The sequence below is a fragment of the Berghia stephanieae genome, chromosome 12 (genome assembly GCF_034508935.2).
Source record: "Berghia stephanieae isolate SIO BIC M18660-M18661 chromosome 12, UCSD_Bste_1.3, whole genome shotgun sequence".
Lineage (NCBI taxonomy): Eukaryota > Metazoa > Mollusca > Gastropoda > Nudibranchia > Aeolidiidae > Berghia > Berghia stephanieae.
Window position 1 is genome coordinate 40,605,858 of NC_088371.1, and position 18,269 is coordinate 40,624,126.

An 18,269-nucleotide genomic window follows, 5' to 3' on the forward strand; every position below is an offset into this window, starting at 1 on the left:
TCCACTCCTTATTCCCGATCATTCTAACGGCATCATAAAGTTGACGGCGTTAAATATTAGGATAATTCGAAACTCCATCATCAGTCAAGAGCATTTCAATAAGTTTGTTTTTGTTTTTGTTTGTTTTTTAATTATTTTTTTTCTGGTATGGAAACCGCTTTACAAATGCCATGTCGTTATTATGGATTTATTCCACGCAATTAGAGTTTCTGTCCCGTAGGGTTGAGAGCGACGTGCATTTAATTTCAGGTCTGGTGAACTAAATTGTTATGGGCCCATTGTTGTCATTGGAATAGATATTTATTCTCAACCAAACGCAGAAGATTTTCCATGACAGCAATGCTAAAAGTAAAGGCCATTGATTGTGTTCAATAGTCAGACCTGAGATTAATTGCAAATCAATAGATAGATAGATAGATAGATAGATAGATAGATGGATAGATAGATAGATAGATAGATAGATAGATAGATGGATGGATGGATGGATGGATGGATGGATGGATGGATGGATGGATGGATAGATGGATAGATGGATAGATAGATAGATAGATAGATAGATAGATAGATCGATAGATAGATAGATCGATAGATAGATGGATGGATGGATGGACGGACTTTTCGTAAATACTAAATAGTATCGTTTTTTGTTTGTTGGTATGCCTGATTACTGATTACTCAACTGTCACCTTTGAGAGAGAGAGAGAGAAAGAAAGAGGGCGAGCGAGAGAGAGAGAGAGAGAGAGAGAGAGACAGAGAGAGAGACAGAGAGAGAGGGGAGGGGAGAGAAAGAGAGAGAGAGAGGGAGAGGCAGGGGAGAGAGAGAGAGTGTGTGTGAGAGAGAGAGAGACAGAGGAGAGAGAGAGGGGGAGAGTGAGAGAGAGATATGGGAGAGAGAGAGAGAGAGAGAGAGACAGGAGAGAGAGAGAGAGGGAGAGAGAGAGAGAGAACCAATAGCACCATCACCATCATAATCATCATCATAACATCGGCATCATCCAATCACCTACTGTAGACAGACAGACAGGAAGAGTGTGAGAACTTTCCATCCGACTTGTGACGCCGCTCGCTCGTTCGACGACTCGACGAGTTATTGGTCACTAAATTATTCCACAGTTGTCTCTCTTCGCCCGTCATTCTCGTTCTCGTACGTTCTCGTTCCCGCTGTCTCGTGATTTTCTCTCCCGCTCGCGTCCGCCGGACAGTCGGTCTTAGTCAGTGACGGTTGCTGGAAGAAGAGAAGGAAATAAATACAAGAAAAAGGGGGAAAAATAGAGAGAGAGAGAGAGAGAGAGAGAGAGAGAGAGAGAGAGAGAGAGAGAGGAACCAGCGTCGTTAATAGTAAATGATATCGAGGTGACGGGAATCAAACGGCAGAGATGAGAACTGACGCGACATACGGATGGTCTCCTGTAGATCTGTTATATAATAATATATGGAGTTACTTACTTTCATAGGCAGAACGCCGAGTTCAAGAAACATTTCCTAATTGTATGTTTAAAAAAAAATACAAACATCTTAGATAAGAATCAAGAGTATATGTAGCGAGTTTCGATGCATCAGTGGTCGAGTGGTAGAATACTCGCCTGCCACGCGGGTGACCCGGGTTCGATTCCCGGTCTTTGCTATTATTCTGTGTAGTTAAATATACGAATTCACAACATCTGTGGACGAAAAGGATTTTATCTATTATTATATCGTCGCTTGGTTATCGTATTCATGGTGGTGAGTGGTATTCACGATGAGATGACATTTATTTAGAATGATAGACAGGCTGTTGAATTCATTGTTCCTTTGAATTCATTTGGTACGAGTAAACGTACGAAATCTTTACTCCTGTCTGTCTGTCTATAGATGGAATGAGGTTGACGTCACTCGGGTCTTTGAAATTAGTTTTTGCCATCCACTTTTATGAGTAATTTTCATTAAACTGTATTAATCAGACTATAAACGTTCAAGGTTACACATAATTTTGTGTGTTGGTCCGTTAGATTTCCGGATGGCAATGTTGTGAGCTTCTTAACCAAGCGCATGCTATCTAAAAATCAAATTAATAGTATAGCAATATTTTCAATTTTTTCAACGAATACAAATAATGGACGTTACGGGTTTCCCCTTTATCAACAAAATTCGATGAATGAACCGCTGGTTGGTGTTTTAATCCTCGTGTTTTGTTGATAAAGGGGAAACCCGTAACGTCCAAATCATCTGTCTTCGTTCAATAATCATCGAGTGAAGTCTCCATTTCATTTCCCGTTGTTTTGTTTTTTGTTTTTTTTTCCATCGAGCTTCAATCAGTAACGATTTCATTACGTAACATGAACCATAGAACATGAGAACTATCCCCCCTCCGCGGGTGGTTGGATGGGAGCATCACCCTTGAATCATATACCTATGATGTTCGCATGGGTGTACGATCCGATAGTGATGTCGTTTCTTCTTCTCTTTACTAGCCTATCCTGCTTCTTTGGTTTGTGATTGTATTTTTGACAGGGGATATTTTTTTTTCTGTAAATCTTCTGCCTGTTTGTTCTTGGTTATTTATAATTTAGCTTATGATATCTTTAGGTTATGATTTTGATTTACATTTGTACTATTTTTGTTAGATTGCTTGTTTTTTTTTGTTTCAGCGGTCTCTCATATAACCTCAATTGTGTTGGAAGAGACCTAAAGCAACAAACAAACAAACAAACAAATATCCCCCCTCCACCCCACTCCCTATAGTTTTAGTTAGAATGATTTACGTTTTGTCTATTTGTTTGTTTTTTTTTTGCTATTTGTTTGTTTGTTTGTTTGTTTTGTGTATTTTTTATTTTTTATTTGTGCGGCTATGTGGTCTTGTGGCATGACAGTCGCATTCGGATTGGTAGGTTTTGGGATCGAGCCTCGCTCGGCGCATAATTGAATCCCTGAAAAAGGCTCTTCACTCACCTTTTTCTCACCGGACTTAGGTGTAAAATGAGTACCTGGCCGTTAAAGCGTTGTAATATCGCCTAACAGGCGTCATGTCCAGTCCCAACATGTTGAGTGTTGCTGCTGTTGCCACAGGTCCCTTGTAAAGCGATTTGAGCAATTTGTGGACATTGCGCTATCTAAAAGCTCAATTTTTATTTTTTTTTTAATTTTGTGTGCGTGTTTTTCTTTTTTGTGTTTTTGTTTTGTTTGTTTTTTCCCCGATAATTCTTCTTCGTTTGAATGAAATGTTATATTTTCTAACACAACAGTGAATCCAATGATTATCTAGAACATTCAATTATGTAAGCGGAATTTACACAAAACATTTTTTTTTTGTTTGATATAACTTGGAATTTACGCATGTTTTTTGCTGAAACTTCTATTTTGTTTTTTGGGTTTTTTTTTTTCAATGAAATAACTTGTTTCCATGAGCACTACTAACGACAACTCACTCGGCGGTGCAAAAACCAAATAATGACGTCAAACTGCCAGTCCTTTTGGATTTCAGTATCAGGCTATAACATAACGAAGGCTACGGGTAAATACAGTTAATACGTGGATGGCAAAAAACAATAACAAACCCTCGAATGAGGTCAACTTCGTTCTATCTATAGAATAGCAGAAATTGTTTCACAAAGGTTTACAACAACAACAAAAAAGTTTAGACAGAGTATCGACTTTGTCCATAATTTTTCAATCTTTTAGCAAAGCTATAGCTCGGCTATGTGCGACTATGTGGCCTTGTGGTATGACACTCGCTTTCGGATCGGAAGGTACTGGGTTCGAGCCCCGCTCGACGCATCGTTGAGCCTGAAGAAAAGACTCTTTACTCATATTCTCTCACCGTACTCAGATGTAAAATGAGTACCTGGTCGTTAACAGCGTTGTCTCTGTCGGAAAAAATGGAATATTGCCTTACAGACGTCATCATGTCTCGTTCTACATGTTACGTGTTGCTGTTGGTCAGGGACCCTCTGTAAAGCGCTTTGAGCACGTTTAGCGGATATTGCCTTGTAAAAGAAATCTCCAAAAAAGCTCAATAAATCCAACAATTTTGAAGACAGATCGTCAGGTCTTGGGGTTATCTTTCATTATTTAACACAGAAAAAAAATGAAATAATAATAATAAAATAAAATAAAATTCCCTTTATTCATCCCATAGGAGAAATTTGTCTCTAGGGTCTATTCCAAGGGAAGGCTGGAATAACTCGGGCGTTAGCGGCAGTGCAACGCTGCAAATTGAGCAAGTTCGATGTGACTTTCTTAAGGTCGCACGACTCAGCGGCGGGTCATCGAACTCGATACCTTTCGTGTGCGAAGCAAAGACCGTACCGCTGAACCACGATGTCATGCTTGATCAAAGCCAGCTTGTTTGTTTTTGTTTTTTTTTTTCCTAATTATTTTTCCAATTAAATTATTGGAATATTTTTGTGACGACATTTTGTCACAGACTGATTTTTTTTTTTTTTTTTTTTTTTTTTTAACATTTGAATTTTCGGATGAACACTACTTTCGGTTGAGATCAATTACACCCTCCTCCCCCACCAACTGCCACCGCACACACACACACACACACACACACACACACACACACACACTTGAGCCAAAAATGGGTTGCGCATGCGTCATTTTTACAGTTAAAGATGGAAAAAATATAATTGAATTTCCGACGACAGGCACGAAACACGACGTCAAATCGTGACAAAGAATGAAGAACATTAGCATTTGGTTTGGCATTTTGTGCCCTATAGATAGTATGCACTTGGCTAAGAAGTTCACAACATTGCCATCCGGAAGTATAACGGACCAACACACAAAACTGTGTGTATCCATGAACTTGTATAGTCTAGTTAATCCAGTTTAGTGAGAATCACTCACAAACGCGGATGGCAAAATATAATAACAAAGGCTTGAGTGACATCATCTTCGTTCTATCTATACGTTTGACAATGGGTAATTTATTTGGTTTTTGGTTGGTCTGTTTTTATATTATTATTATTATTTATTATTATTATTATTATTATTATTATTATTATTATTATTATTATTATTATTATTATTATTATAATATATATATATATATATATATATATATGTATATATATATATATATATATATATATATATAATATATATATATATATTATAATTATAATAATAATAATAATATATATATATATATATATAAATCATAAATACTAGTAAATCATAAATAATAGTACTCAACGAACTAACATCTTCATGCAGACATAGAAACAAACACCTTTTATGTAATTACGATTACCAACCACCATAAACACGAATCTAGAAAAATACGAAAAACATAACAATCTACTTTCACTTCCACTTCCTGATGAGAGCAACGCTCGATACAACATCATTGTAGAAGTCAAACAATCAGAATTATCTTTGAAATGTATATATATATATATAGATAGATAGATAGATTATAAAACTACTTGGCAATCCTACTAAATTGTTTTATGATAGACTAAATTGATAGGCTTTGACCTTTGACACGGCTACGGACTTTGCAAATGAGTATAAATATGCTGTGCGCTTGGCTAAGAAACTTACAACATTGTCATCCTGACCAACACACACAACTATGTGTCACCTTGAACATTTATAGATAGTATGAGGTTAACGTCAATCAGGCCTTTGTTTTTATTTTTCTATTTATTTTTTTTTGGCCATCCGTATTTGTGAGTAATTGGCTTCAACAGTCATGAAATCACTTCCCTCCTAATGACGCATGGTAACTTAGTAAATGGCTCTAAACAATCGGAACAATGGCGGACGCCCTTGTGAAATATTTCTCCGACGAGCATAAAAGCGTATCCAGAGGGGGAAAAAATCATTATAAATTTGATCATGTTTTGACTTTTACATATTCTAATCACAAGACATATGAAAAGTTCTAGCCAGCATGAAGAATAAAACGTACCGATTTTCTTTGTTTAGAACCACGATGGCCGCCGAAGCTGGGCGACGTGACATCGGACTATTGAATCCAATTCTCACTAAACTGTATTAACCAGACTATAAACGTTTAAGTTTACACACAGTTTTGTGTGTTGGTCCGTTATACTTCTGGATGGCAATGTTGTGAGATTCTTAGCCAAGCGCATACTATCTATTGGTATAAATGCTGTGCGCTTGGCTAAGAAACTTACAACATTGTCATCCGGACGAACACACACAACTATGTGTAACCTTGAACGTTTATAGATAGTGTAAAGCTAACGTCACTCGAGTCTTTGTTATTATTGTTTTTGCCATCCGCGTTTATGAGTCATTCTCACTTAACTGTATTAACCAGACTATACACACGTTTAAGGTTACACATTATAGTTTTGTGTGTCGGTCCGTTATACTTCCGGATGGCAATGTTGTGAAATTCTGAGCCAAGCGCACAGCATCTATACTTGTAGTCGGTATATTTACGTAAGGATTTCTATGTAACGATTTAATGTATTCAGGGGTTTCGCGATGGAAACATTTGAAGTTGTAAATCAAAGGCACGGGTTTAATATTTATCTCCCCACGGTGTTGCCTTTGGAAAAAATCAAAAATTATCTGCCCCCCCCCCCCCCCCCCCCCCCCCCCCCCCCCCCACTCCACACACACACACACACACACGCGATGTTCAAAGATAAGATTTAATGATGCAAATTACGAGTGAGTACGCTTCGTTACACATATAATGATACAACACGGAGCATCTGCTTTAATGTGTTAATGTGGTGTTAAATGAAGTGTGTTGTGCCGTCATTTCATATCATAACAAAACATTGGAAATGGCACGGTTGCCAAATTGACATTTTTACCGCAAAATTGAAATTATCATCTAGATATTTATTTGGGGAAAAAAAGCAAATAAAAATGAATAAATAAAAAAAACAAAGAAATATATAATTTTAAAATAAAGAAGAAGAAGAAGAAGAAGAAGAAGAAGAAGAAGAAGAAGAAGAAGAAGAAGAAGAAGAAGAAGAAGAAGAAGAAGAAGAAGAAGAAGAAGAAGAAGAAGAAGAAGAAGAAGATGAAGAATGCGTAATTTCTAAAGCTCTCCTTTCCACTTACAGTGCTCGGGGGCGCTTTAAAAAGTAGGGTTTTGGGGTTATTATTGATCCATATAGTCAATGTTACATTTTTGTCAATGAGTTCAAATAAAAGCATTACTAAACATTAGACGTTTTTCAAAATTATGATAATTCTATAATACGTTGACTTGAATGGTTATTTAGAAAATCTGCAAGGTCATAAATGATTCGGTCCTTGACCTTATCAGAGCTTTTTGGTCGGGCATTTCTATGAAGTAGCACATTGGCTTTTACCGACGTGTACTTATTTGCAGGTCTGATAACCCAATTCCGTACGGGCTCATTGTTGTCATGGAAATCTCAAAAAAAAAATTGACGCAAAATATTGTCCATTATATGCAACAATGTTAAAATAGGCCCATAAACGTGTTCGGATGTCAGACTTGTATATATGTACACGTCGGCTTTTACCGATAAAATCGCAGATTGGCTCATAACTACAAAAGTAAATTTATGCGTTTAGCTTAACCCTCTCCATACCAGCCATTTTCAGGATTTTCCCCAAAACGTTCACACCCAACTAACACAAAAATATATTTTTTATCACTCAAACACAATAGCAGTAGTCAAGTTCTTGCCATACATAATTTCTTTATCAAAACATGCTCTACAACACACTGTTCATTTTCTTTAAATTTTATGATGTACAAGAGAAATTTGAATAAGAAAAATGTTGGTTGTATCGTAACGAATGTGACGATTTTCCTGTAGTTGGTAAGGAGAGGGTTAAGCTACATAATTTTACCTTTGTAAAAGATTTCTTCACGAATATTCATAATTAATTTAGGGAATATCTAAATCAATATGTGTGAACTCATTATAATATTGTATCTGTCCATTTGAAACAAAACGTTTGTCAACGAAAAAACAAACACATGGTTTAACTACTTACCAATCATTTTCAGTATTTTCCCAAAATGGCTGGTTGGCTTACCCAGCAGAAAAAAAAAATGATTTTTAAAAACTCAAATAATCTCTCTACAAAACAACTTCATGTTCTTATTAATCAAGCAAAGATCATTCTTCAAAGTTTGTGATGTACATAATAAATCTTCTTCTTCTTCTTCTTCGTTCCTCTGATGGACATCTATGGCTGCAGTCCGATATCTGCTATGAAGTCTGTGGTCCGCTTTAGGTCCTCAGCCTCACCATAGAGCTTTGTGTTGAGTTTTGTAGGGGTGACCCAGTGGTTCGAACGTTGCAGGTTGTATAATGGGCAATCCATAAGCACATGTAAAGTGGTTTCATGGTCGGATAATAAATCTGAATAAGACAAAATGTATATTGTGTCGTAACAAAATGTGACGATTTTGCTGTAGGTGGTGGGGAGATGGTTTTAGTCATGATTGAAGTTGTTATATTCTATCTCTCCAATCGGAAGAATCAATTTCCAACAGACTTTCGTCTCATCCATGTGTAAGGAAGTACCTAGTCTGCTACACTTGATTTGACACGGGGCAGCAGCGTGACTCAGCGGTACGGTCTTTGCTTCATACCCGAAAGGTAACGAGTTCGATCACCCGCCGCTGCGCTGTGTGGCCGTGAGCAAGTCACCTCGCCCTAGCTCAATTTCTGGCGCTGCACTGAACATCGGCTGATGCCTGGGTTATTCCAGTCTTCCCTTGGAATAGACCCTAGAGACAAATTTACCTTATAGAATGAATATAGGGAATTTTATTATTATTTTTTAAAAAATAGATTCAACAAGTTTATGTAGGTACATTGCTTTTAAATCAAAACTTCTTCCCATTCTGTATTTAGATTCAATAGATTAATTTATCGTTGATTTATTACAAGAAAAAAAATAATCTATGTATTTTTTATTAGTATTATGTAAAGAGTTTTAACCAGTTTACAATTAAAACTCTACAAACTGTGGAGTGATCCTCGACATTATTGGAAGAAGAAGAAGAAGAAGAAGAAGAAGAAGAAGAAGAAGAAGAAGAAGAAGAAGAAGAAGAAGCTTTTGATAGTTGGGACAATTATAATACCTACAATCTTCACAAGGGTACACGTTATCAGAAGGTCTGAGGTTCGATCCCCAGTCGAGGTCGACTGATTTTTCGGGATGTTTTTTTTTTTCTTGTATTTTTCTTTCTTGCTTTGTCTGACACCTTTCATACACACTTGTGTTCACTTGTGTTCAGATCTTTATCTGACACCAGTGCCTGCTCTTTAGTTCCTTAACACTTTTCTTACTTTCAAGTAGGCGTCAAAACGAATAATTTGATCCCCAGATTGGCCGCCCTGTGGCCAGATACGTTTGCTCGCACCTGTGACAGACTTTCTTACTGGATCGACTGTAAACGTTGACGGCTCAAAAGAGTCATCTCGAATTGTTCACAATGCCGCACTGGGGGGGGGGGGGGGGGATAGGTACAATAGCTCAGTTGGTAGAGCACTTGCTTCACACGCAAAACGGCTGAGATTGATCCCGGTTGAAGTCGAGACTATTATTTTTTTCTGACCTCCCTTGTCCGCCCAGCAGCTATTGGGTAGCTGGGTCTCACTCTCAGATCTGATGGGAGAGTACTTTGCGATAGACTAGCGTCCTGTCCAAAGAATAACAAGCAATTCACGCTTGTCCATTTCAACGCTTTACTAATGCTTCTGAATTCCATTGCACGACCTAAGGAACGAGAGTTTTGAAAACGATTACGAAAATGGCATGTAATTTTGTAATTCTAAAAATGATTTTTTTAAAAGTTCTATATTCCTTTATGCTACTTTTATTTATTTATGTTTTTATTGATTATTAGAGATAAAGCTGGGGGGAGAAAAAGAAAAACTCGGATCATGAACCATACGTGCTTGTTGAAGGCACAGATAGATAAAATATTGGGATCAAGGGAGAGAACTGTGAAAATTAAGACCGTGATTGATTGGATTAGGAGATTGGGTATCCGTTCCTGTTTTATAGCGATGTTTTGTTGTTGAGGTATTGCTTTAGTTCGTGTCAACTAAAAGACTGAATTCCTCCGCCCCCCCCCCCCTTCTCTCGCTCTCTCTCTCTTTCTCTCTCTCTCTCTCTCTCTCTCTCTCTCTCTCTCTCTCTCTCTTTCTTTCTTTCTTTATCTATCTATCTATCTATTTCTCTCCACTCTCTCTCTCTATCTATCTATCTTTTTATCTATCTATCTATTTTTTTCTCCCTCTCTCTATCTCTTTCTCTTTCTGTCTATCTAGTTATCCATCAATCAATCTATCTATATCTCACTCTATCGCTCTCTTTCACACACTCTCTCTCTCTCTCTCACACACACACACACACACACACATAAATACGCTGAGTCTCTCCTCTCATTCTTTTGGCCGATTTAACTCTTTTCCTTCCTACCCCCCCCCCCATCCCAACTCTCTCTCTCTCTCTCTCTCTCTCTCTCTCTCTCTCTCTCTCTCTCTCTCTCTCTCTCTCTCTCTCTCTCTCTCCCTCTCCCTCCTTTTCTTTGCCTATATATTTATATTTAATCTCTCCCTTCCAACATTTCGCCATTTAACCCATTCCAGGCAAGCCAGGGTTCCATTCTATTCCAATGTCAGGTCCTCATTCATTAATCTGGTTTCAACGTTAGAGGGTTAAAATCGTAACCATTAGATATCCCTACTAAATATCGAATTTACAAGGGATTTCTTTTTCTATCTAATGTACTAACTAATTGTCTGTCAATCCCATCTAGATTATTCTGTGACGAATCGAACCTTGATGGGAAATAATGAATAGGGGTTGAGTTTTACCGTTAATTGATTCGAAAATAAACGATTTTGGATAACCGGTAAAAGTTTTTGTCGCTTAATTGGTTTCATTGGGGAGCGGGGAGGGGGGGGGGGATTCTCAACCAACTAAATCATTATTTCTGTAGATTGCGGGAAATATCAAAATGAATAGAGTGAAAGTTTGTTGTTTTTTTGTTTTTTGTTTTGTTTTTTTTGCAATTGAATATATCGTATCGTATCGTATTATATCGTATCGTATTATATCGTATCGTATTATATCGTATCGTATCGTATCGTATTATATCGTATCGTATCGTCGTATCGTATCGTATTGTATCGAATTATATCGTATCGTATCGTATCGTATCGATTAAGAGCTAATAGGATCTAAAAACCTTTAAATGCTCTGTGTAAGTTTTATGCCTTGATGCAATTTATCCATTATTTGTACAGCATTCAATATCAATTATTGATAATATTGATTATTAAATATTTAATAGATAGAATGCGCTTGGCTAAGAAGCTCATAACATTGCCATCCGGAAGTATAACGGACCAACATACAAAACTGTGTGTATCCATGAACGTTTATAGTCGGGTTAATACAGTTGAGTGAGCATTACTCATAAACGCGGATGGCAAAAAACAATAACAAAGACCTGAGTGACGTCATCTTCGAACTGTCTCTAGGCGACATGAATAATCGTCATAGTCAGTAGACATAATATAATTAACTATTGACATAACAGTAAAAAGGATTTTAGTTAATGTTAATATGTTCTCTAATAAAGGTAAAATTAAACAGTTATTTCTAAATGTTAATTGTTGTCAGGCCATTCGGCATCCATGAACTAAAATCTATGGATTGACCTGTCGAGGCAGAATAATTTGATTAATTTATTTTTATTTTATGTTATTTTGTCGTTTTTTTTTACTTGTATTTCTCTCCATCTTCGTCTGCTACTTGTTCATAGTAATAAAGGCTTTCCCAGATCAATTTTTACAACGGTTTATATCCGTTACCCGCACAGGAGCTCATTTCAGAATCGTGTCGTTATATGGAAGGTTGACATCATTTCAGGCGGGTGGTTGGATGGGAGCATCACCCTTAAATCGTATACCTATGATGTTCGCATGGGTGTACGATCCGATAGTGATGTCGTTTCTTCTTCTCTTTACTAGCCTATCCTGCTTCTTTGGTTTGTGATTGTATTTTTGACAGGGGATATTTTTTTTTCTGTAAATCTTCTGTCTGTTTGTTCTTGGTTATTTATAATTTAGCTTATGATATCTTTAGGTTATGATTTTGATTTACATTTGTACTATTTTTGTTAGATTGCTTGTTTTTTTGTTTCAGCGGTCTCTCATATAACCTCAATTGTGTTGGAAGATACCTAAAGCAACAAACAAACAAACAAACATCATTTCAGAATCATGTCGTTATATGGAAGGTTGACATCATTTCAGAATCATGTCGTTATATGGAAGGTTGACATCATTTCAGAATCATGTCGTTATATGGAAGGTTGACATCATTTCAGAATCGTGTCGTTATATGGAAGGTTGACATCATTTCAGAATCGTGTCGTTATATGGAAGGTTGACATCATTTCAGAATCATGTCGTTATATGGAAGGTTGACATCATTTCATAATCATGTCGTTATATGGAAGGTTAACATCATTTCAGAATCATGACGTTATATGGAAGGTTGACATCATTTCAGAATCATGTCGTTATATGGAAGGTTGACATCATTTCAGAATCATGTCGTTATATGGAAGGTTGACATCATATCAGAATCGTGTCGTTATATGGAAGGTTGACTTTTAGTCACATTATTATCATTTATTTAGAATTAATTGATAGATCAGTTGACGTCCAATAAGTGAAAAGGTCATTTTTATACATTTGTATTGTTATTATTATTACTATTAGTATTATCACTACTACAACTACTACTACTAATACTACTACTACTATCATCATCATTATTATTATTGTTATTGTTATTCTCATTATTATTATTATTATTATTATTATTATTATTATTATTATTATTATTATTATTATTATTATTATTATTATTATTATTATTATTATTACTATCATTATTATCATTATTACTAACATTATGTCTGTACTGTGGTCTGGGCTTTGGTTAGTTCTTCTCTCTCTTATTTATTTATTTATTTATTTATTTTATTTTATTTTTTTATATTTTTTTTTTGGGGGGGGGGGGGGGGGGGGGGGGGGGGGGGGGGGTAGGCTTGGGGTTTTACTTTTCTTTCTGCGAAATATTTTTTTCTCGTTTGTGGTTTAGGATTTCTTTAAATTAATATATATATATATATATATATATATATATATATATATATATATATATATATATATATATTATATATATATATATCCTCTGCTGGTGTGATGGCGTTAATTAATTATACTGGTTAGAGGGAACTCCTGCCTGTGGTGGTGGAGATGGGTCACGTGATTGCGTGCTCCTGGTGGATTATTATGTGTGTATGTGTATGTGTGTGTGTGTGGGGGGGGGGGTGTTTGGAAGTAATACAATGTTTAACTTTTTTGTCCATTATTGACACATGAATGACGAAATGGCTGTTATTACAATCGCAGAGAGGGGGGGGGGGAGAGAGAGAGAGAGAGAGAGAGAGAGAGAGAGAGAGAGAGAGAGAGAGAGATAGAGAGAGAGGGAGAGAGAGACAGAGAGAGAGAGAGACAGAGAGAGAGATAGAGAGAGAGAGAGAGAGCGAGAGAGAGATAGAGAGAGAGAGACAGAGAGATAGAGAGAGAGAGGGAGAGAAAGAGGTATAATTTTGACATACACTCCAGTACGGTTCCCTCGAACTCCTCGGGACATGCAAAACCATTGGAGGAAACCGTACCTTGCATAACGGCTTGATGGGGGGCGGGGGGTGGGGGGGTATGGCTCAACAGTATGGACTTTGCAAGACACCTGGAAGATACCGAGTTCGAATCCGTCGCCTTATGTGGCCTTCTACAAGTCACCTATCCCTAGGTAAATTTTGCGGCGCTGCGCTGCGGCTGACGCCTGGGTTATCCCAGTCTACCCTTGGAATAGACCCTAAGACAAATTTTATGTTTGAGGATGAAAAAAAGGAAACTTTATTGTTTATTTACTTTATTGTTTATCTACTTTATTATATGTTGAGGGAGATAACTTTATGTAGGGCTTGTTACAAGCTGTAGGTGTGTGTGTGTGTGTGTGTGTGTGTGTGTGTGTGTGTGGAGGGGGGCGAGGTGCTCTATCACAACATTCATTTTCTAATCATGGCGCGTGTGGCACTTTGAAAATTAGAGCGAATGGCGGATTGATAAGAATACGTAGAGAGGTGTCGGTTATGCGAAACGCCGATGGAGTGTGTGAGTGGCTGTGTGTGTGTCTGCATGTGTGTCATACTGTATAGATAGAATGCGCTTGGCCAAGGAGTTCACAACATTGCCATCCGGAAGTATAACGGACCAACACACAAACTCTGTGTAACCATGAACTTGTATAGTCTGGTTAATACAGTTTTGTGAGAACAACTCACAAACGCGGATGGCAAAAACAATAACAAAGGCCTGAGTGACGTCATCTGCATACTATCTATACAAACACACCTGCAGTGTAGATAGATACACACGATCAACACACACGTAACCGCCAATGTCACAGTAAATCATCAGTGGTAGAAATCACCCGGCGCATTAAAAAAAATCCGTTATTTGATTGACGCAAGCTGGGTGAAATGAGTTGGAGGAAGGAAAGGAATGGAATGATTACTAAGAATAACAAAATTGGGACATTCGAATGAGTTCGAGTAAACCGTGCTGGATTGTAAGTTAAGCAGAAACAGAGAAATAAGATGATATCTCTTGTGATGGGAATTAAAAGAAGGGAGAGGTGTTTTTTTTTTTTTTTTTTTTTTTTTTTTTTTTTTTTGGGGGGGGGGGGGGGTGGGAGGAAGGGGGGGGGGGGGGGGGGGGGGGGGGGGGATAGGTAGTCAGCCATGCCTGAATTATAAATAAATATTACCTTCTCCAAAATCTCGTCGTCAAGGGTAATTAGCGAGACTCAGAAATCCATCGCTGTGATCAACATTAAAACTGTGTTGCTGGTGAAAGGGATCGGGGTACAAACACATTAAATCATGGCATGGGGGATGTTTAGCACTTGGTTACATGTTCCAATTCACTTGTCAGAAGGAATGGGTGGGGGGGGGGTGATTGATGGCAACGTGCCTGGTCTGGCCAAATTGGACTAGAATTGGAATTGGCCACAAGCTGAATCATGTTCTGCCGTACTCTAGAAAAACCCATATTTTAAAATTTGGCCAGAAGTCTCCTCCTTTAAACTTTGATCGGTTTAAATGACCCCTTGGCAAAAAAAAAAACACTCTCAAACCTGGGACTTCGCGAAGTCTTGATAAAAGTCCCAGGTTTGAGTTGTTTTTGTTGTTTTTTTTTTTTTGTTTTTTTGTTGTTGATGCCAACATGAGGGTCATTTAAATCGATCGATATTTGAATGACGTGTTTTCTGGCCAAATTTTCAAATATAGGATTTTCCAGAGAACGGAAGTGATTTTATTGTTAATTTTCATTTTTTGTATATATATATATATATATATATATATATATATATATATATATATATATATATATATATATATATATATATTTATATTTATATTGTGCTGAAGAAAAAGGCGATAACGAACGGGCACTTGTCCATTTTAATCATACAATAACTGTACGCATTGTACAAATCAACATTGGTCGAGATGAACCTTTTCAACCATCAGTATCAGCGATAACATGGATCCATGTTAAAAAGTCTGTAGGTGCCCGAAAATGGATCTGGCAACAGGGTGGCCATATGGTAGCTTCTTCTAACGATGCTCACACTACTATGGTATGTCTTCTATCCCCCCATAGTGGGCAGGGAGGTACATGCTGTGTCTTCTATCCCCCCATACCCGTTTTCCAATTGTTTCCTGTCATTGTCTTGGAATGAGATTACTTAGTTTTGTCCTGATCCTTTCCGGAGTTCCTTGGCTGGGAGGGAAACAGTGGAATGTATAGTTATAGTTTTGGGAGATGATATTTTTTTCCTTGTAAATCAGCTCTCTGTTATGCATTGTATTATGTTAGTTTACATCTTATATTATATGATTGGTAAACATTTGAGTGTATTCCTCTTAGTTGGGACCTGTGCTTGTGTCTGGATGAGACTTTTAGGTGATCTCAAACTAAGTACTTTGATAGTGTGCTCTTGGAATCTCTATCTGTTCCCTATTTGAACCCGTTCCCCTTTGTCTTACCTTTTCTTTTGCGCTTTAATTGTAATTCTTGAACTTTTTACTTTCCCATTTTCTTCCTTTTTACTGGCGCTGATATGACCTTAATGTGTTGCAAGCGCCGTAAAACCCTTAAAAACAAACAAACAAAAAAACTACTATGGTATGACAACCGACCCAAGCTGCTAATTCTTCAGGGCATGCGTGGACCGTCCCAAACCCACCCGGAAGTTTCGTCACAACACACTGTTCAACTAGATGCTCTGCTGTTTCGGGGTTGGTTTTTTTTACCCACATCAGGTACACGTTGGACAGGTGGAAATTCCCCACTCACTGACTGATGAAGCAATTTTGCCGTTATGGCAATCCACAAACATCAAATGACCGATACTACCCCCCCCCCCCCCAGCAGCTTTACTAATGATAATCATTTGATTCAACGGGGTGATAGAAATCACCCTTCCTTTAACCCTCTCCTTACCAGCCATTTTCAGAATTTTCCCCAAAACTTCACAGCCAACTAAGACAAATTTATTTATTTTTATCACTCTGACACAATAGCAGTAAGTTTTTTGTCATAATTTCTTTATCAAAACATGCTCTACAACACTGTTCATTTTCTATAAATTTTATGATGCACAAAAGAAATTTGACTAAGAAAAATGTTGGTTGTATCGTAACGAATGTGCCGATTTACCTCCTATAGTTGGTATGGAGAGGGTTAAGAAAGCGTGCTATCCAAATGGTAGCAGTCTGATGTTATTGTCCATTTCAAGCTGTAGAAGCCGGGATAAACTCCTGATCCATCGAACGAATGACATTGAATTGAGGGACTACCGCTACCACTTTTACGACCTTCGTAGATTGAGTTCAAAACCTTCGTGCCGCCATTCAGACACCTCAACAGTATACCCGATAGATAGTATGCGCTTTGCCAAGAAGCTCACAACATTGCCATCCGGAAATATAACAGACCAACACACAAAACTATGTGTAACCTTGAACTTTTATAGTCTGGTTAATACAGTTTAGTGAGCATTACTCATAAACACGGATGGCAAAAATACAATAACAAAGACCAGATTGACGTCATCTTCGTTCTGTCTATAGAAAAAGGCATTTGGGTAACGACATGTTTCCTCTGTCCACCTAGCAGTAAATGGGTAGCTGGTGGGTGAGTTAGAGCGAAAAGTTCTCTACTATAATAATATAGTCTACTATCTTATCCAAAGGATAACAAGCATTTTTAATGTGCTTGTTACGCTATAGAAATGACATGGGATAAACTTGGATCTTACGATCGTGTTGCTCTGAGGTAGTCCTTCAGAACCTTAAGGCCCACGGGGCTGGAGTTTGTTCCCGTCATATATAACATTAATTATAAGGTGTTTATTCACCTTAAGGGGCGGTTTGGGTCTAATTATTAGGAAATACCTTCAAAAATTTGATTTTGAGATTTTGGTGGAAAATGATATTTTATTATCTTAGAAATAATATAATTGAAGTCCAAATTCTTAAAGTAGACTATAAAGGCACGAAATGCACAGTCGAAAATGGTGCAGGTAGTAAGAAATGTGTGAAAAACCGGAAGCCATTTTGCTATTTTCTCAATATGTCATTTTTCTAAGGGTATGGGAAACTGTGTCAAACGTTTCTCAGAATCTATTCAATGAAATTGTCTGAAAATTTCCACAGTTATCTTAGAGATAACGTATTATGTCACATCAGAGAGATTTTTTTGATAAGATTTGTGAATTTTAAATTATAATCCTAAATTTGAATTTTTTACATCAATTTTGTCATAACATTTTGATTCTCAACTTTGTAATGATCTAATAAAAATTCCATAAGCTAAAGCCGTAAAATCTCTCTATGGTGACACACTATGGTACAATGTTGACAAGAAGGGAAAAATAAGGAGATCATTCCTTCATTATTTTTGTGGAACGTTTGCCACAAGATTGTTATATTTTTTTATGTCAGACCCCCAAATTAGATCGCAAAATGGGTATCAACACAGATAATTAAAATTTTCACCATAATGTTATTTTTTAAACTATTGATGATACAGAATGATTAAAACCGCCCAATATAGGTAATTAAAATATTTTTAGAAAAGACCCAAACCGTCCCTTAACAACGCCACTGCCATATTATCTCATTCGTCTGTATCTAGTGT

The 18,269-nt window shown here is 37.1% G+C and overlaps 1 protein-coding gene across 2 annotated transcripts in view; it reads left to right on the top strand.

Annotated features, from left to right (window-relative positions):
* LOC144957875 (nociceptin receptor-like) overlaps positions 1-18,269 on the top strand; it is a 319,446-nt gene that overhangs the window by 278,641 nt on the left and 22,536 nt on the right. Inside the window, exon 1 of one of the 2 annotated variants that reach the window (XM_078889371.1) lies at positions 1,397-1,722. The exons of the other annotated variant lie outside the window; for it this stretch is intronic. The gene's annotated coding sequence lies outside the window, so the exon portion shown is untranslated. Of the gene's footprint in view, positions 1-1,396; positions 1,723-18,269 lie in introns of those variants that run through there. 2 annotated transcript variants of the gene reach the window in all.